At 40.0% G+C, this 21,012-nt stretch overlaps 1 pseudogene; it reads left to right on the top strand.

The window, feature by feature from the left end:
• Positions 1–1,396: 1,396 nt before the first annotated feature.
• Positions 1,397–21,012, top strand: part of LOC140647251 (collagen alpha-6(VI) chain-like) — a 41,466-nt pseudogene continuing 21,850 nt past the window's right edge.

Below are 21,012 nucleotides of genomic sequence, written 5' to 3'. Positions count from 1 at the left end.
GTGTTCCTCCTTAGAAGACAGGGATTGGGAGCTAGCTTTCCTATACTGTCCTGCAAGAGATTGTGCTTTATCAATGCTGTCAGAAAAAGGAGGAAATGTGACTTTCCAGGAATTTTTAGGGGAAAGTATCAAATTACTTAGAGCAGCACAAGTCCCTGGTGATGAGGCTAGTCCAAGGCTGAGCCAGGCAGTCATGTCCTGGGCTGGGGTCTGGGTGAGGAAGGTGCCGGGCTGTTGCATGCCTGCAGCTTAGTACAGAGACAGACTGAGGGTGAGGGACCAACCTGCAGTGCAGCCCCCGGAGGCAAAGGGCAGAGGATCCAGGCAGGGCTTCTCCGGGACCTTTCTCGCTCAGCTCTTCCTCGCAGGCGAGCGGTTTTCCCAGGAGCTTGACCCAGCCTACAGAGCTGCTGGCACCAGCTCTGTCTCCAAGCGCAGGCAGCTGTGGGTGTAGTATTCCCAAAAAACAGGATGTTTACAGGCATGGACAGATCATAGCCTGAGACTGGGGGGAATATTTAGAGGATAACTTAAGATTTCCTATGAAAGACTGGAAATTATTTCTATGAATTATTTTTGCTTTTAAAAGCCTGCCAGCTGGCAACTGAACTGGCATGCAGAGGGTTTCACTTTATAGAGAGGGTCAGGAGTGACTGATCACTCACAGGGACATTTAAAGTGCCGTTTTCCATGCAGGGCTGGAAGCACAACACGGCCCACACTGGAATAGCCTTTACCTGGCATAGGTTTACTCCTGCAGCTCTTCAGATTCAGTGTAGTGCAAATAGAAAAGCTCACTGTTAAATGGGACTTTTCCTCCTCCTTTCATACTGGCTATCAAGAGCAGGAGCAACATTCAGGAGAGCAATGACTCCTTTGGTTGTTGGTTTGTTTCCATAAACTTTCAGCATCTGAATGCTGTTACCCGATGGACGCTGAATATCAGCTAAGATACGTTCACACAAATCAAGCCTCAGGGTGCAGTCTTGCTCCCACTAAAATCAGCAGAAGTTGGATCATCTGTCAGTATTGTGTAAAAAGCTTCTCACCACAGATTACTTTAAAATACAAAATGAAAACCTTTCATGGAAAATAGCAGTATCTCAGTATAAGATACTCAGCCTTCCTGAAGTCACAAACATGCCCATTCATTAAGGGTTAATAGCTGTTCAAAAGACACTTTTTTGTAATAATAATTTTTGTAATAATAATTACCATTTGATTAACAGGTGGCTAGTTAATTGCTTTCCACTTTCCCCCAAATTTTAAAAAAATTACAAAGCAGGATGCATCTGGACCTCAATAGAGCTGGCTCTTCCTGATGCACATGCATGGTTAAAAAGCAGTTTCTTCAACTTTCTGACTGTGGCTGTTCTTTTCCCCTCCCTCAGAGAACATGCTCAGAGGACTCTGCCTTGACATGAAGATGCTGCTGGCTTTGTTCTTCATCCTCTTTGAGACGCATATGTCTGTTCCCCAGAACACTAGTATTTTATTATCTCTTTTTTAAAATGCAATTCTTAATGGGGAAAAAAAAAATCTTTGCTCGCTATTTTTGCACTAAATGCTGACCAGAAGCTTGAGAGGTTAAAGAAACTTCTATGCATAGTAGCTGAAGCTGAGTTTGGATGGCAACAGGTGAAGTTTGAGGTGTAAGCTATGATGTGGGAGATAAGGTGAGAGGCGACATGTGAGGTAACAAGAGGTGTGAGGTTTGAGATGAGATGAAGTCTGAGGCGAGGTGTGAGGTGTAAGGCAAGGTTTGAGGGGTGAGGTGAGGTCTGAAGGGTGAGTTGAAGTGTGAGGTGAGGTGTGAGCTGAGATTTTGGGGGTGAGGTGAAATTCAAGATATGAAGTGAAGTGTAAAGTGAGGGCTGAGGTGTGAGCTGAAGCGTGAGGTGGGGTATCAAGTGAGACAGTGAGGAGTGAGGTGAGCTGAGATGAGGTGAGGCTGGCCATTTTCCAGAGTGCAGCCTTGCCTGGGATCGGGCTGCAGGAGGTTGGTCCCTGCCATGACTCCACCTTGCAACTCATGCCCACAGACATGCCAGGGAATAGGGTAGCTGCCAGTTGCCCCCATACAGGGCTCCTGGGCATGTGCAAACATGGTTTGCTGTGGCCCTTTTTGCTTAATTTCCCATGCTGGCAATCTACATCCTAGCCTGTTCCTCCATGTTTTTGTGAAAGAGTGAACTCTCCCATTCTTGGAAAATTTTACCTACATAATGATCTTGCGTGCATGAGAAACCACCCAAGGCTGACTTAGGTGTAAGCAGGCAAAGCAGAAAGGTAGAGGTTATATCTTAGTCCTGCTCTCCTTCATTGGTATGTTGTTGGGTTGCTATGTGAAACTACACTTGATGGAATATCTGGTTAATTTTGCCATGGTGCAGTTGACTAGATGTTTCCCTATCTGCAGGCATCCATTTTTCTGTGGGGTCACTAGCACACTTCACTGAGATGCAGAAGTTCTTTCAAAGACTCGTTCCTTGACAGTTGCAATGCCTGACCATGTTATAGCTCCAGAAGAGAAAGGCGATGTAGCAAACTAAGTTTTCTATGTTTCAGTCCCTACAGATATTGTCCTCTTAGTTGGCAGCTCTGACACTATGGAACCTTCATCTCTCCCCTGTGTGAAAAATTTTATGATCCGTATGATTAACAGCCTACCAATAGGGCCTAACCAGTTTTGGCTGGTGCTTGCTCAGTACAGTGATGATTTGTCCACTGAATTTATGCTGGACATTTGCAGAAGAAAGGGTCCTATGGTGAATCATATCAGGAAGTACTTTACACTTAATGGTGGGATTTCAGTGCAAATTGGAAATGCCCTCAATGAGGCTTATGAAACCTTTTTCCAAAAGTCAGCAGATGAAAAAGAAAAGCAACAAATTGTCGTGATTTTGACATCAGCACCTTCAAAAGATGTTGTTTGAGAAGCTGCCAGAAGCTTGCAGAGTCTTGGAGCAAAGATAATAGCTATAGGGACAAAGGAAGCTCCATATAACAAACTTTTTGAGATGGCCACCCCACCATTTAATTATAAAAAATCCAGTGACAGAGGAGCTGCCTAAATTCTCAGAATATTTGCCACAGATCATTGATGATATTATCCAAGTAAACATCAGTGACTTAATAAATGTACCTGATTACAATGACATAGCTGTGCAAGAAGGTAAGCTGTGCTACTTCATGTCAGTCCTATAGAGAGTAATGATCATTTTCAGTATTCTAATGAAAAAAAAAAATCAGAAAAATTGGACTATATTGTATTGTATTTCCAAATGTTAAGATAACTTTTGTGTAGCATTGCAAAAAGGAACATCAGTTAGCAAATATTTCATCTGGGCTTGTGGCTAGATATCAGGTTCTGAACACTAGTTCAATATTGCATGTGTGATCTGTAATGTATATTGTGTGGTCTGTACAGAGAGGCAGCTGGAAGAGAGAGAAAAGGAAAGAGCACAACATCACCTGTGCACTTTTCCTTGATGGAGTAGGCTCCTTACCATTCAGCTGGACTAAGGCATAAGCTCTGTGGCAGATAAAATGGGGAAGATTGCTTATAGTCTTAATCTTTTCTCTCCCCTCTTTAGACTCCTCCTACTTTTTAAGTGTGTGTATTGCATTTCTGAAATACAGTTTTTGGCATATGCAATAGACTCTGCACTGGAGCTTTAGTGCAAGCCATATTTCTTCCCTAACTGCATCCTCAGTGAGAGCTGTAAGAGAGTCAACAGGCATGCAGGCTCTTGAGCAGCATGGTAAATTTCTGTGCTGAAGATCAGACCTTGCTGATGTGGGGAACTTCTTACAGATATTATGACAGTCCATAATTTTCATATTTCAATTTACAGTACTAGAGTTCCATGGGATGAATGCATTTGCAGGGAATTAGAAGATATTACTCTGAGATTAGGGCAGCTTTTTATTGCTTTTAAAACATTTGGCAGATAGGGTGTCCTAAACCATGCATTCCTTGCATGTGTCCTGGTTTTGTCTGGGACAGAGTTAATTTTCTTCCTAGTAGCTGGTATAGTGCTGTGTTTTGGATTTAGGATGAGAATAATGTTGATAACACACTGATGTTTTAGTTGTTGTTAAGTAGTGCTTATACTAGTCAAGGACTTTTCAGCTTCTGACAAGTGCACAAGAAGTGGGGAGGGGGCACAGCCAGGACAGCTGACCCCAGCTGGCCAAAGGGCTATTCCATACCATATGGCGTCATGCTCAGTATATAAACTGGGAGAGCTGGCCAGGGAGCAGCGATCGCTGCTCAGGGACAGGCTGGGCATTGGTCAGCGGGTGGTGAGCAATTGCATTGTGCATCACTTGTTTTGTACATTCTTTTATCATTATTATTATTATTATTATTGTTATCATCATTATTATTATTATTACTACTACTTTCTCTTTTTCTGCTGTCCTATTAAACTGTCTTTACCTCAACCCATGTGTTTTACTTTTTTTTCCCCAATTCTCTCCCCCATCCCACAGGTGGAGCGTGAGCAAGCAGCTGTGTGAGGCTTAGTTGCCAACTGGGGTTAAACCATGACAGCACGGAATAAACATTATTTTCTTGGAGTTTTTCTACCATCCATGGGAACATTAGGAATGGAAGGAGGGGAAGAGTTATGATTTGTTACAGGAGAAAGAGCGTGATCATGCCAAGTGATCTCATGTCCCATTTCAGGCAACCCCTGTGCGGTTGTGCTGCTTGGGGACAGCGCGACTTTTACTGCTTTGAGCATTTCTGGCTGGCAGTTGTTTCATCCAGCTGCCTAAACTCTCCTTGGTAAGAGCTGCAAAGTAAAAGAAATATTAATTTTTAGCTGTATGCAAATTTCCTAAATCTGGATAAAATTTTTGTGGGATAAAGCTGTTTTCCCACTTTGTCTGAAAGGGCTATGGTAGACAAAGGATGTGTAGGGTTTCCTTTAAAAAGAAATCACTACACTTTTTCAGCAGAAAGTCTCAAATAACTCTAAACATACTTAGTGAAACTATGAATTCTCCTGTATTAGACAAACATCACACAGAGAGAAAGTTAAGGTCTCTAAACCAATCACCGCAAAGGTAGGAAAGCATAAACTGCAAGTTTCCTGAGCAACGTTAAATCATACTCCCTCTTGCACGTTAACTACAGGCTTGTCTTTAATGACTTTCTAATTTTTCCCATGGGAACTTTGTGTCATGCAGAAACAGGCTGTATGGGTGGCAAAATTGGTGCTGACAAGCAGTTCTGAACCTGCCAACTTCCAAATGATGAATTTTGCAGCTTTGTTGAGTGTTTTATTCCATTCTCTGAAAAAATTGTTTCCATTTCCATAACAACTGGTATGAAAGGGTCTGTGAAGAATTAGTTGGAGCAGAACTCTTGTGCTGGGTTTTGACATATGAAATATTTCAAAATGTGCAAAATTTCAAAATATGAACTGAATCCAGGACCTTGATATTTGTAACCGAAAGAAGGCACAGGAAATAAATTACTTTCAAGAATTCAAATTCTGAAAGAAATTAAATACTTGAAAGCATTTTCTTTCCTAGGAGTAACGTAAAGAATTCATTTCCTTAATAAGAAATGTAAGATCTCAGCATTTCCTCAAAATGAAGTTACAGTCTGATCTTGAGGAATCATGGATGTGGCAGCCTCTGTTAAAGTCAGCAAGGATTTCAGATGTTGGGCAAGTCAGCATTTGTCTAGAACACCCTTAGTTAAATGTTGTAACAGTGAAAAGGTTTTTAAAAAAGTAAAAACTATGTAGATCAGCTTCTAGGTATATAAACTGTTTAAGCTTTTCTATTTCTGTTCCTGGATTGTTGCTGAATGAGCACTATGTCACTTTATTGCCTTAACATTGTGTTCTTTGTGTCTGAAGACTTAGTTAAAAATTGTTAATGCTGTGTTTTTGTGTGGCCTCTGCAGATACTACAGATATTGTCCTGTTGCTTCCTGGCTAACAGGATACTGAAAATTACACATTTCCTTATGTCAAGGACTTTATTAGCAAATTGATATATGATCTGCCACTGGAATCTAACCAATACCGTCTTGCACTTGTCCAGTACAGTGATGATGTTCATGAAGAGTTTGAACTGGACACATAAAACAAAGAAGCGTATGTTGATGCATGTGCAAGAAATGCAAGCATTGCAAAGTGGGCTGCGAAAAACTGGCAATGCCCTCCATTACATTTATGAAAGGTATTTCGAAGAACCGGTTAATGGAGCAGATAGAAATCAGGTCTTAGTGGTCTTTGCCTTCTGAAGGTGATGTGGAAGAGTCAGTGAAAATGTTACGAGGCAATGGAGTAAAAGTGATAGCCCTCAGGATACACGAAGCTGTGATACAACTGAGCTTGATGGCTATGCAGTCATTCTCTTATTATTTTCCTAAGGAACAGGACCTCCCTATGTCTTCTAAAAATGTCTCCAATATTATTCCAGAGTTCCAAATGGATAGCATTAAAGAAGTAGAAGGTAAGAAAATCAGTAATGTGGGAGATGACATTTAAGGACTTAGACCTTCAGTCTGATGCCAGCCACTCTAGGCCTCATGGAGCTTCTCATCTCCAGCAACTTGTGTAACGTTCAAGATACAGAGGCTGCTGAAAAACAAAGAATAGGAATGTGTTAGCCAGGGTTTTAAATACTTTGCCTAGTCTTAGCATGTTTTAAAATAGGGAAGTAGGAATATGGATGAGATGGATATACTCTCGTGCCCATGAAGTTTTGCACTTGGCATTATTCTTAAAACTTGGTGCTTTTACATGTGTCGGTGTGTGGGAGGCACTTGTACTCTCTGATACTAAAAGGAGTGGAGATGAAAAAGTCACCTTTTTTGGCTTTTACTCATTAGTAATTGATACAACTAGTAACTGTTAATGGAATACAACTCCTTAAGAGGCTATGGACCCTCCACAATTAGTAAATTAATGAATAGCCTTTGAGGACCTTTGTCAAATGTGAATTAAAGGAATTATATTAGACTCTCCATTATCAAATCCTTAATGGTACAGCTGAGAAACATATACTTTTCACATAGCATTGAAAATAGGTTTGTGTATTGGCATTTTTCTTACATGTTTATCAGATGAGTGATTAAAAACTAAATAAAAAACCCTGTACTTGAAGATTTTTAGCATGCATGTCTAACCAATATCCTTATATATGTAACTTCTGGATCAATACACTAGAAAATACAGGCAAGAGTTGAAGTTACAAGAATATGCTTCATATAAAAACCATAAACAATTCTGCTATTATATCTCCTAGCTTTTCTGATCTTTTGGTCATTTATTTTAACTTAAAATTAAGTTTTATCAGTTTGTCTTTCAGTAGCTTGTCATCTTTGGCTAAAAAACTTTTTTACAGACTTGTTGTACTTTAAAATAAAGCAGAAAGCCTTGTCTTAGAAAAAAAACCCCAACAGTCCATAGTTAGTTAACTACAGAAATAACGTAGAAGATGGCCACTAGTATCGCTTTATTCTCATCCTTTTCCACTGCAGCATGTGATGGAGACTTGGTTGCTGACATTGTGTTTATAGTGGATCATGGTACTTCAAAGTCAAACTTTAAATAATTAAAAAAATTCCTGCAAGACCTGACATCCTCATTTGACATGAAGGAGAAATGCATAAGAATTGGCCTGGTGATGTACGCTGATGGGCAAGAAGTGGTGTCTTGTCTGAACACAGACACAAACAAAGCTGAAATTCTGCAGATAATACAGGACCTTTCTGCTGTGTCAGGAAAAGCCAACACTGGTGCAGCTATTAATGTCGCAAGGCTAAAACTCTTAACTGAAAGTGCTGGGAGCAGAAAGAAGCAAGGCGTAGAGCAAATAGCTGTTTGGGTTACCCACAGACTCTCTCAAGACAATGTGAGTGATGTTGCTACTCTTCTGCGGAGAAGTGGCATGACAGTGTTTGCCATAGGTGTTGAAGATGCTTCTGATCAACAGCTGGTCCAGACAGATAGCTTCTTATCCTCAAGAGCAGAATATTACCAGTCTCAAGTTGTTTTCTGATCTGCAAAGGCAAAACACGATTTTTCAAAAGAAGCTCTTGAATCAAATACAAAACAAGCTCTATGTCCACTCTGAAAGAAAAGAGATTCTCAAAACAGGTAAAGCTTTCCAAATAACTTTGGTTCTTTCCAGGTTAAGGGGTTTTAACTGAAGACTATGCAGAACTATGATTAAGGTTTTGAGAACCTTCTCACGTTCTCAAACTGAACTTTTCAGTTTGAACCTTTGAGAAGAGGAATTTATATTTAAAGTTGAACAAGGATTCACATTTTACTCATTAGCATACTGCTAAAGTTCAGTAGTATTAAAAGCCTGTTTATTTGTACCATTATTTAATAGGAAAGACTAATACTGGCAGAAACATCAACTGCTCCTGTTAGACAGTAAGTTAAAAACCTGCTAAGGCACTGTGAGAGCTTGATCTGTTGGAAGATGCTGCATCTAAATGAGATTTCTCTAGGAATGTTAACCTTCCAGTCAGTCTACCCTTTATTTTGATCAAACCTAGAAAATAGATGAGAATGTGTATGTCATGGGGTTTTTTGGCAGATCTTAAGCCATCAGGGTGTATGTCCTGGCAAAATGAAGTGGCTGAAGTTTTCAGACTGGTCTAGAAGTAGTAATAACCAATAGAGTAGCCTTAGATATTTTATTAAAAAATACCAGTGGATTTATGCCTAAGAGCACTAAAAGTCAGTATTTTCCTGCTGTGGACTATCAGAACATTAAGTGGACTGTGGCTGGTCCATGGAACCTTATTCGACAGTAAAACCAGTCATACTGATTAAATGTTTAACATAGCTATGTAATGTTGCATGATGAATTCTGATGGTTGGTATAAGTTCTACTCAGAAGTCTGGGAATTGCTGGAGGTAGTTGCTTAAAAGCATTTCAGATGTGTTTGAAAACTCCAAGCTATTAGGTTTTTTTTCTGTGGGGAAAGCAGTCATATAGCCATGGATAAATAGTCATATATAAATAGTGATAGATAAATAGTTTCTTGCTGCCATGCCTAAGATACCTAGCAGGTTAAGTTTGCCAACTTTTTTGTTACCAGATAGAGAGTTTATCCATGTATTAGTTTATTATGTATTACAAAAGGAGTGGAAATAAGTGATCTGTCCATCCGTACAACAGACTTTCTCATTCCACGTAGGGTGCCTGGACACAGAAGCAGCTGATATTTATTTGCTCGTTGATGGTTCATCAAGTCTTGACTACTTGGATTTTGTGGATTTTGGAGGAAATTATTAGGCTGTTTGACATAGGAATGAATAAAGTTCGATTTGGACTCGTGCAGTTCTCACATTTCAATGAACTGGAGTTTGAACTTAATAAATACACTTCAGCAAGTGATTTGATAAACGGGATTGAAAATATTCGGCAAATAGGTGGAAATACCAGTATAGGGGGAGCCCTAGCTTAAATGAAGCCATTGTTTGAAAAGGCCAGGAGGCAGCGAGGAGTTACAGTGCCTTGCCATCTAGTTGTTCTCACAGGCAGAGGGTCACAGGACAGCGTGGAGGAACCAGCCATGAAACTCAGGGAAGACCAGATTAGCATTTATGCCATTGATGTGTGGGAAGCTAATGTAACTCAGCTTTATGAGATTGCAGGAGTGAATGAGTGTGCTTTGTACATGATTTTGACTTGCTGAAAGACATTAAAAATGAAGTTGTCTGAGAGATCTGCACCATAGAAAGTAAGATCATGCTTTCACTTTGTCCTGACAACACAGAAAATAAGCAAATTCCTTTTGATTTGATAGAGAAATTATGCCATGAATAACGTAAGATAACTTTTCTCTAGCTTGAACAATTTCAGTGTCAAGTCAGCTGAAGTTTTCAGAGGGTGATGGTGATTTTTGTGTAGCTTAAATGTTGGCCAATATCATGAAAAGGTCTTATCTCCAGAAAACACCAAGCATCTCTTGCCTGTATACTACAGACTTTATTCTCTGGTTGCCCAGAGAAGTTGTGGATGCTCTATCTTTGGAATTGTTCAAGATAAGGTTGCCTGGGGCTTTGAGCAACATGATTTAGTGAAAGATGTCCCTGGCCATGGCAGGGGGTTGGACTAGATGATCTTTAAAGGTCCCTTCCAACCCAAACCATTCTATGATTCCGTGATTCTATGAAATTGAGCTACCAATGTCAAAGGCACCCAAAATCACATATCACTGTAGAACAACTAGGTCTGTGAATGTATCTAATTTTGAACATATCTTTCTTAAAGATAGCTATTAAGCCTTCTGTTTTCCCTATCTCAAACAAGCCAGTCTCTTTTATCAGGTGTAGATAGGCACAGCATACCCCTCAAATAGGATTCTAGAACTGTGATGTGTGGAAGTCAAAATAAGAGAGTTTTACAATTTAAAGTAATGGTGTCGAAATAAGTATTCTCTAAATGGTAGCTTTTTGGCCAGCATTCACCAGGAAGCAAGCAAAGGTTGTGTTGCACTAATACGTCCCTCCCCGGTTTATCTCTTACAACCCTATAAAACATTAATGAAAAGATGTGCTTAAATGTGACCTACCAGTGTGCAGGCTGTCCATTTGTACCTATCTATCGTTTGGCTTGCCTCTTTCTGTAAAACAAGTTGCTGTTTCCTACCCCACTGAAATGAAGAGAAAATTTTCAGGTTTCTCAGGCTCCAAAACTTGACCAGAAACAGGCTTTACATTTTTATTTTAGAAATTCCTTGCTGATCTTAAGATGCTGCTTCAGTTGCTTGGCTGTGATATAATGCTGACTGATCGAATTGCAGCTGATGAAGTTAATAATGCCCTTGTTCAGATCTGAGGGGGTAAAGTATTTTAGTCACAGTCATAACTTGTCAATTAACTAATAAAATCTAGAGTTTGAAAAGACTTATGCTGAATTTTTTTCTTTCTTTTCTGGTTCTGAGGTTATTCTGTCTGTTTAACCAGTTTATGTTTTTTTCTCAAAAAAATGTAAAAAAACCTAAGCTTAAAAATCTTTTTTTCCTTGACAGTCTGCAAAAAAAGTGAAAGGTGATGTCATGTTTCTAGTGGACAGTTCTGCAAGTATTGGAACTGAGAATTTTCTGAAAATGAAAAACTTCATGAGAGAGCTGGTGAACAGAACAGATGTTGGTGCAGACAGAGTGCAGACTGGTGTTGTCCAGTTCAGCCACAAACCAAAGGAAGAGTTCAAGCTCAACACCTACTCCACCAAAAGAGATATCCTCAGTGTTATTGATAGGTTATCTCCCCTTCAATCCACCACACTGACAGGAGAAGCACTGAAGTTTGTGCTTAAATACTTTCAAGCCAATAGTGGTTCGTTCACATCATGCAGTTAAAAAAGTTCTCATCCTAACCACAGATGGGGAATTGCAAGATGAAGTTAAAGCCCTTGCCACAGTACTCCGAGGTAAAGGCATTATCAACTACTCTGCTGGAGTTTTTAATACAAACAAAACTCAGCTAGAAGAGATTAGTGGGGTTGTGAGATGGTATTCTATGTTGAAAATTTTGATATTCTAAGCCAGATAAAACGCGACCTCATTTTTTACATTTGCAGTAGTCCTCCTGATGATAGTAAGCATGGTAACTTTCAGTGGTTTATTAATGCATAAGCAGTCATGGGGTTTTTGTTTTGAACTTGCTGTGATCAAGTGTCGCAGTCACGGAGCTGGCTGCCTCTCTGTCCTGGTGTTAGTTTGTCCCACGCGAATTCTCTGCTTCCCACTGCTCTGTCTCTGAGGGGGGCACTTCACAGGTCTCCTAGGGTACCATGCTGGGCCACAGGGCTCTGACCACTCTCTGTTCACACACTGGAGGTCTAGCTGAGCACAGCTGTCTCTGATTCTTTCCCTCGGGTGTGTGGGATTAGACACCTGCGTGGAAAAGTATGGGTCTTTACAGAGGCTGAATAAAGCTTACAGAGAAAAGGCTTCACTCACTCCTTCGTCTGAAGTCTAATTGCCATCTCATTATGCAAGCCTTTCAGCTGCTATTTCTGTGGACTCCACACAGGGGCAAGAAAGGGAGCTTCTGATGACTCAGTCTCATTTTTTTCTGAATAGCAGGGTTGGAAGGGCCCACACCGTCACTGAATGCAGTTCTCGGGGGCCAGAGCCAACTAGGGAGCAATCAGTGTCTTTGGCAAGAGTTCATTTGTAATCCCACTTGAAATCTCTTACTCTTCTCTGTTCCCAGATGTTGCCCTTTCTGGACAAAACCAATTAAGAATTCAAGCCATTCTCTTCTTTAATTATTTTTTTCCCCTATGCAGATTAAATGAATGTAGTCATATTAAACCACTGGCAGGCAAGCTTGTGTACAGTATTTATAGTCTCTACAGACCTGGCTGACTAAATGAACTGGATTGTTTTTTTCTTGGGATGATACCTTTAGCTAAGGGGGTAAATGGGGAAAGCTGCCAGGCTGCAAAAAGAAGCAGATGGGGTGTCCTGCTGCTGTGGGCTCTCACGGATGTCAGCCATGCTTGCAAACATGAGGTAGGATTTTAAAAAACACGTGAGTAGCAGCTATGCATTGTCTGACTCAGTTGCACTAAGGCATACTGTAGTGCAAAAGACGTTAAAGGGTGTGTACTTTCTGATCTCTCTCTGCTGTATAAAGGTAGAACATAGAGCAGCTTGCTAAAACTTGGATTCAAAGCTGCTGCTTCAGTCGTGGAAATTGCGCTCATTTAAAAGAGGTGGGGTTAACTGTTGAGTTCAGTACTGAAATCTACCCAGCGTCCAGTTTCTGAGCTTTCCAAACTCCCTTCGCCTAGGGTTGAGGGGGTGGGGGCAGGGGGGAGAGTGGGGAGAAGAGCAAAGTGTAAGGCGTGCAAGGGTGATTTATTCAGAGTCCTAAGAGGTCCAAACAATCAGTGTTCAGCCATGTGGCTATGTCTTTGTGCTTTTCTCCCCCTCGGGAAGGGTAAAAAGACACTCATGAACAGTTACTGTGAATTTACTAAGTTCTGCAAGCTCACACCCTACTGTACTCCTCATTAACTTATCCATGTACTTACGTTCTCTTTTCTGCAAATTTGAACTGATCGCTTGAGATCACACAACCCAGGCTTGAAGATTTTAGTTTTAATTGTTTAAACTTCTGTCTGAGCTTTAGAGTGTGTAATTTTCATCCACTTCATTACTCAAAGTACAGCTTTAGCACTTTCAAACCGGTTTTGCTTCTGGGTTAACAGCAACTGTGATGCCATACCATCCAAACACTAATTTGAGAAGGTTAGAAGCAGTTACAACTATTACAGAGCAGAAATAAAGTACTACTAGAAATAGGTGTAATTCTTTAAAATGTGTATTTTCTCTTCTCCTGAGTTACAGACAGAAATAATATGAGGAAGACATTAATCTCATAGAATACCCATGCATACTCAGTCGTACTACAGATTAGAGTGACCTTACATCTAATTAAACAAGGGACATGGGGGCAGTACTTCTCATTTTGTGGCATGTGCTTTCATTTTGCTTCTGATTTTCCCATCACCTCACATGCAGTGAGAAATTATGCTAAAATGCATATTGAGAGTTGGGGGCCCCTGCTCTGTCTGCTACCTGTGCAGAGCTGTGCATGCCACAATGAATGTGCAAGCACAGGTAAAAAGCATGATGAGGAGCAAAGAAGGGAAGTGATTTGGTATTGACCCAAATCTTAAATAGCAGGTATAACATTACTTTTAAAGTAATGAGAATACTACAGCAGTTACATGTTAACTCTCCTGCACAACATGTTAAAAACAACAGCCCTCTGATATTCTAAATGATACCTGCTCAATTGCCTGTAGCTGGGGAATAAGGAGAAGGAAGGGACAAAAACTGCTGAACCGAGAATTACTTCCAGTGAAATAATTTCTGAAACTGATGCTGATGTTGCTATTAAGAAGGAAGGGCTCTCAGATTTGGTATATAAGGATAATTACAGAACACATTTTCAGTTAAAGGCATTTAAGGATTCTTGACAGCTTTATCTATCCAATATGTTTTTCATTTCCACAATTTTTCTCTAGAAATTAAAAATCCGTCTGAGTGGGTTTAAGATGAACATGTCTCTAAATGAATTAGAGACCTAAAGATTCATTTTAGATAATCTGCCTGAGGCTTGGAGATAACAGATTCCAGAGGCTCCTGCCTACTTAGCTGATGTGCATTGGTCTCCCCTTGTTGTGTTTTTTCTCCTCTGTTTTTCTTTACCTGAAATGAAAATTGTTTGATGCATTTATTTATGTTTTTCCCAACAGTAGCTTGTTTTGATCCCATCTCATCACAGAGGGAAGGCCACCACTTATATCATGCACAGGCCAAACTGGAAAAATATTTCCCTGAGATTTTGCAAGCGCTCCTGTCTCTAAGGGACATGAGCTGCAATGTTGGGTCCAAGGCAGAGAGCAGTGTGGCTGTCCAAGTGAAGAATACTGTTACGCCAATATCCACAAAGTTCTACACTGACAGTGAATCTGTCCTGCATAACCTGTCAGATGCTGTGATCAAGAGACCATCCCAACTTAATGTTGAATTCTTGCAGTCACTCTGAGAAAAGTTTCAGAACAAGGATGAGACCCAACAAAAGGTAATGTGATGACTTAGGCAAAATCCTTTGGTCAAAATTGTGTAAGAAAGATTGAAATACAATTGTTCTTTGTTTCTGTGTGATTTAAATTCTCTCTTTTATGTCTTTGTGGGTATTACTTGTGTTTTCAGATGGTGTGGATGATGACTTAGAAGCACTCGAACAAAAATCTGAAGGAGTTAAAAATAAAGGTATCTATTTTAGAAAAGTCAGAATGTTTCATTTCTCAGGTGGCCTAGCAATGGGGTGAGAAGAGGTATTTAATTTTTTCTGCAGAAAGAGCAGAGGGAGATTAGCAGCAAATAAAAGGAGTTGTAGTCTCAGATGCCCAGTCAATATAAATCAGAATAGCTCCATTGAAGTGAGATTGACAATGCCAAGTAAGACTGTCCTCGTAGCTTGGCCCTTATCTTTGTCTGTGGCCAGTAGTGGATGTTTCAGAAAACACGTAGTTACAGGGCTAAGTAAACAGTAATGCTTTTTTGGGATGACTTCCCCATTTAGAGATTTTATGATCTGAAACAATCTTTCTTACAATCTTCGACTAACTTTCCCACAGCCACACATATCTGTTGTGTTTCACCAGTCAATCTGCCTTGCCCTCACTGTCTGCTATCGCCCAGAAACCTAGCAGAGTGGGGAGAAGATAGAGTAGTTCTCTTCCCCCATGCCCTGTAGGCTTCAGTATCTGCATCAGTGCCTGATTTCAGAGCCCAGGGTCAGAGAGGTAGGGCAGGAGGAATGGAGAAGCTGCCACAGGGTAAGCCCTTCTAATGTGTGCAGGAGACTGTCATGCAAGAAACAGCAAAAAACAGAACTGGAGATGAAAGGGCTAGATTTGTTGAAGGGAGATGCAAGGGGCTTCTCAGTTGGTACCAGGCTCTTTGGTGTGTGCTTGTCCCTCATCCCATACAGACATCTGTTGTCTCATGTCTACTGTCTCTCGCTCTTTTCCCAACAACAACCTTACAAAGAATTCCCTGTTCTGAACAGCAGGCAGGTGGCAAGAAGAGCTATAGTGGAGTACAAGAGTGACAAGTGCAGGCAGTAAAATGGAGCATAACAGTCCTTTTAGCAAAGATGCTATTAACTGCCAAGCAGTAATAATGGGGACAACATGAGGCTTCTTTTGACACTATGGCAGCCACACGGGAAAGATGGGAAGATAGACAGATATGTCTAACAGCTCACTCAGCTGTACCAAAGACTGTTTTTCTTGCAGTATTGTGTATTGTTGGTCAGTTGTCCTGTGTCAATAAGCAGATTAGGTGTAGAAGCGTGATTTGGGATTGAGTTTTAAAACACATTTTAAAATAAATTTTAAAATATATTTTGTCTTAGGTTTGGGTGGTTTTTGTTTGTTTCTGTTGGTTTTTTAATTTCATTTGTTGGGGTTGTGCAGCATCGTTCAGCTAGAGACTGCTCTCATCTCTGTTCAAGTGAGTCAGGAGTCTGTCTGCTAGATTCAGGGAACTTAAATCAGAGTAAATTCGTTTTGTTTGGATTTGAATCTGCTGATATTGCCAGCTGTGTTGTACAACTGTATAAAAGAGACTCGGGACCAAGTCAGAAACCTGGAAAAGTACTGCTTGTTGCTGTTGCTGTGACCAGCGTACTCCTCTGTGCATTTGGCTCCTTCCCTAAGTCTCACCCTAGAATCCCGATATAACTGCATTTTCAGATGAATTGTTGCCTCACTGTGCTTTTGTCCCTTACAAAATGAAATAGACTTTTCCCTGTTGTTTCTCTGAATGAACTGAGTTCAAGGGGAGCACTTCAGGACATTACTGCACAGGATATCTTTTTGTCTCTTGCTTTGCAGTCTGAGGAAGTGTCTTATGGCCACAGGCTTAGTCTAATTTCACACTGCTGTCATTCTAGATCAATGTAAAAACATGCATTCTTACAGCAGAACTGGGCTGGAGAAACAGAGAATTCAGATCTGTAATTTCTCTGACATCTACCTCAGCTTTAGATCTGCTATTGTAGGAGGCAGAACGATGACTTGGAGCCACCAATATTTGTTATTATTTTAATGTAAAAAGAAGTCCAACCTAAAACTTCTGGTTTTCCTAAGAGCTAAATGATTATGTGAATATTTATGTTGACACCCAGATCAACCATATGGTCTTGAATCATTAATCATTATTCAAATAGGAAGATTTTTATGTTGAGCCTTTTATTGGCTCTTCATTGTCACTAGCACCCCATTTGAATCACTCACAGAATTGTATACCATCAAAAGTGTGGCTTTTACAGCTGGCATTCCTAATAGGTATCATTCACCTTCTTCATGATGCATGTATATATAAGGTACAGAAACTGGTTTTTTAGTGGAACTGATATTTATATTCATATTTATTATAATTAGGTTTGGATGGTCTTAGAACTGATATTGTGGAAGGAGCCTCCAATTTGCAAAGCCTCCGATCCATTGAGTTTGGAAAAGGATTTGAATATTGCAACTCACTGAGATATTGGCATGACAGATATTGCTAGCAGGCTATCCAAGTTCTTCGTAAGTTATTTCATAAAGAACCCATGTACGCAGTAAGATCTTGGGTAAAAGAACTGCACAATCAGACCACAAGTATCAAGTCTGATAAATACAACTAACAAAGGAGTCTTGCTATTAATAGAGCATGAAGTCCAGTTGTATTCTTATGGTGAGTGCTTCCAGTAAGAGCAGGAGCAGAGCCATGAGGAAATTTTTGGAAAATACATTTTCATCTGCAGTAACTTCTTTTTAAGAACAGTATTGATGAGAAGACCTGCTGCTGTTTGTCTTGCAAATGTACTGAGTAAGAAGGTGAAATCGGAGATAGGGGAAAACGAGGGATAAAAGTAAGAATAAATCCTAGCTTTTTATTGCTAAGTTTGAGTTGTAAATAATGATGTAAAGTTGTTTATCTACTAGTGGTTTATGGCATGATTTTGGTCTATCTTCCAAAATCACAATATACCCTCTGTCTAACAATGCAGGAGCAGGAATCAGTCAGCAGTTATGAGTAGTATGGAGGTTGGGGAACATTTCATAATTGATTAGCTCATCTAAAGATTCTAATACTTTTGCTTAGCAACTTGCCTGCTTTCCCCTAGAATGTGTGTCTTTCAGAGACCTCTGTTCAGAGCCATCAGGAAGTTCCTGTGACTGCTTGTGTTCCTAATAACTGCATTTTTAAACAGTCTTGGAACAACTTACTTAGGGTGGCAATCGGTTGTTTCTGCAGTTCCAGAAAGAACCAAAATCTCATGAGGGCATTGCATTTCATTTTGATAGTAAAGATTTCCGTTAAAGTCAATGGAAAGATGCCAGTGAAATGCTACAGGCTAAGGAATTAAAAGTTAACCCATACAAACAAGAACAAATTACTTTAAATTATTTGTCTTTTGATTTTATTTTTTTTTTTTACTAACTAGATGTCCAGTTAAGGAATGCAACAGAACCTTCCTAAACCTCAGACATCTGTGACTTTTCTTGTATTCTTTTCCTTTGATGTAGTTAAGAAATAGTGGAAAATTCTGTACGGTAGTTCAGTAGTGTAACATTTAATTCTATTCAATTTTAAGTAACTTATTTTGACGGCTTCGATAACAATTGAGAGTTCTCTTAAACATGTGTATTAATTCTAAATAAAAACATGCTCTATCATGTGGGTATTTGAAGGATATACTTTTTCAAACCATCAGGAATGCAAGTATGGTAGAAGAATGTCCCCTGTAGAAATGAAAAATTACTTTATATACAGTCCCAATGTCCCTGTGGACAAACATGTTGACTGGTCACTCAATAATGGGTGTTGCTTCTCACCTGTATGTTTCAGCAGCCATCAACACTGCTGCTGGAGGCTTCAGATTTTTTTGCCTCCAACAGCTGACAAAATGGACAGCTCAGGCTTATATAGTGCTAGTTCACGTATATTTTTTGAGCAGCCATAGCTTTATTTTGGCCTCTAGCTCTTCTCTGCTTTTCCAGAGTTAAAGAATTCCCTTGAGTCTTCTCGCACTTATCATCTTGTCCCCTGCACGGCACCTCTTCTGCCCTTGGTTCTTCTTTCATTATAAACATTAAGCAAAGTCCAATATAGGTTTGCAGGTGCACTCGCAGGACAGCTATGCCCTGCTGGTATTTCTAATGCTCTGCCAGGCCAGATGGTGGGTTCCTGCCTTGCCAGGGCAAACCACAGCCTCTGTCACCTGCCAGCATGGCATCTGTGATCTGATATTTTGCTTAATGCTGTGCATTTTTGCAGGAAACCGAGTGACCGTAGGAGAAAGTGCTCCTTTGCAGCCTCAGTTCACAACCAGAACAAACTTTGCTGCTCCAAAAGACAAAGTACAATGCAACCCCTTTCAGGGTAGCACTTTGCAGTGCTGATGGCTAAGTGGGGTAAAATCTGGGGGATCAGACACTCTCTCTTTTTAGCTTTCTCTCTCTCAGGAGAGAGTATATATGAAGGCTTTTCACTTTCCAAAAAGCTCTCACAGAATGTTGTGCCAGGGTCAGCACTTCCCCCGCCTGGCAGCATACTCTGGACACAGAAGAAAACAGCCACTCACATGAAGCCCTATCTCAGAATTCAGTATAATGGTTGTTGTGCCAGGCTATATTTTCACTCTCCAAACATTACCCTGTTGGAAAAGAGGCCTCTGAATTCAGGTAGGAGCTTCTTTTTGGCCTATGAATCTTTTTTTGCACAGGGGAAGGGGAATGAGAGATTGAAAGAATGTTCTCTCTTATCCTCTGTGCTATACAACAAGGGTCATTTAATACTGAAACATTCGGAGTGCTCATTAAGCCTGTATTGAGACTCAAAGCCCAGGGCGGCTGTTTCTGGTGCAGCTTTCATCTATGTGGAATCATAGGACAGTGGAAATGTCCACCTTAGATTCAGAATGGTTTGTTTTGCTGATTATATCTCTCCTAAAACAGTTATATAAATCATACACATTTTAAGATACTGTCCCCACAACTTATTTGTTTACTAGTATCCCTCTTTCCTTCTAGGCTCCAAACTAGGGTGAACAGTGCACTCTCAACTCTTATATAAAGACGTGCTACATGAACTCCTTCAAAAATAATTGGACTAGAATAACAAATAATATGAAAGAACAATTTTAAATCAGAAACATTAAGAAATTTTGTAAGTTTTGTGCTTATAAGAAATATAGTCTGAAAAGAGATCAACTTCTAAAAATCTGCCTGGACTACACAAGGAAGGACTCTCGTAGAAGCTCTAAAATCTCTGCCATATCTGTTCAGAAGTATTTCCTGGCTAACATCTATTTGGTGCTTATTTTTTAAAGTACACTCCTTTCTTACAAGGACAGATACCAGACTTTCTTGGGTCAAATCGTTAGTTTGGTGTATGTCAAAAGTAATGGCTTGGAGAAGGCATGTTTTATCCTGTGGGTGGAGATGGCTCTTTGGTCTTCCTCAACATACTTTCTTGCTCATCCAGACTGACAAATGTGGAGCCATTAAAGCAATTGGTCTCATGCCAGTGTGGAGAAGCTCCAGTCATACAATCATAGAATGGTTTGGGTTGGAAGGGTCCTTTGAAGATCACCTAGTCCGACCCCCCTCACCAGCAAATACAGAAAAGCAATTGATTGACTGCTATTGATACAAAAGGCATTCAGGAAGAAACCATTTGAAGCAGAAGCCAATGACACTTGTTTTCTACCCAAACCAATGAAACATTCTTCATAAAAATGCAAAGTAAGCATTTAGGTATGACAGATTATGAATCTTGTATAAGATTTTCTTTTTTTTTTTCCTATCAGCTTTTAAAGATTCAGTAATTAAGGTATATCTCAGTGTTGTCTTGAAATGTTTAATTAGTTGCTGGAGACACTTTAAAACTTTGAAGGAGCTTTTCCTGGGGGCTGCAGTGAAAGAAAATTGTTCACCCTGGAGCATCTAGTAAAAACATTGGGCCACCTTCAAATTTAAATGTGGGACAAATAATGCATTAGTGATGACTTAAACTGTCAGTAACATTAGGGGAAACATTAGCAGAAAACTGATCAGGAAATAAGTTTTTTGTTATTCAAGCGTTCAGCAGTGTTTGAAGCCCAGAGTAAGCAGAGGGACAGGATATGCAAAGAACAATATATTGGACCATTTAGTTTTTCCAGAATTCCACAATGGTTTCTGAAGGTCAGCCAAGTATTATAGCATTATCTCTCATCTTTTAATTTCAGGGACCCAGTGGTGTTAAAGGCAACATGGGATATCCTGGAGATGAAGGAGAACCGGTAAGTTATAACACTTTAAAAACGTGTGTTTGTGAAAACTAAAACTTTTGAGCAGGGAAAAAAAAAGATCATCTAAACTAGCTGGATATTGAACTTACAAAGCTCTGTTACCTTTCAAGGTGAGAACTCTCTCGCATCACTTGAATAAAAC

The sequence above is a fragment of the Ciconia boyciana genome, chromosome 2 (assembly GCF_034638445.1).
Source record: "Ciconia boyciana chromosome 2, ASM3463844v1, whole genome shotgun sequence".
Lineage (NCBI taxonomy): Eukaryota > Metazoa > Chordata > Aves > Ciconiiformes > Ciconiidae > Ciconia > Ciconia boyciana.
The sequence above is the reverse complement of the archived record's forward strand: the minus strand, read 5'-3'. Positions and strand labels throughout refer to the sequence as shown.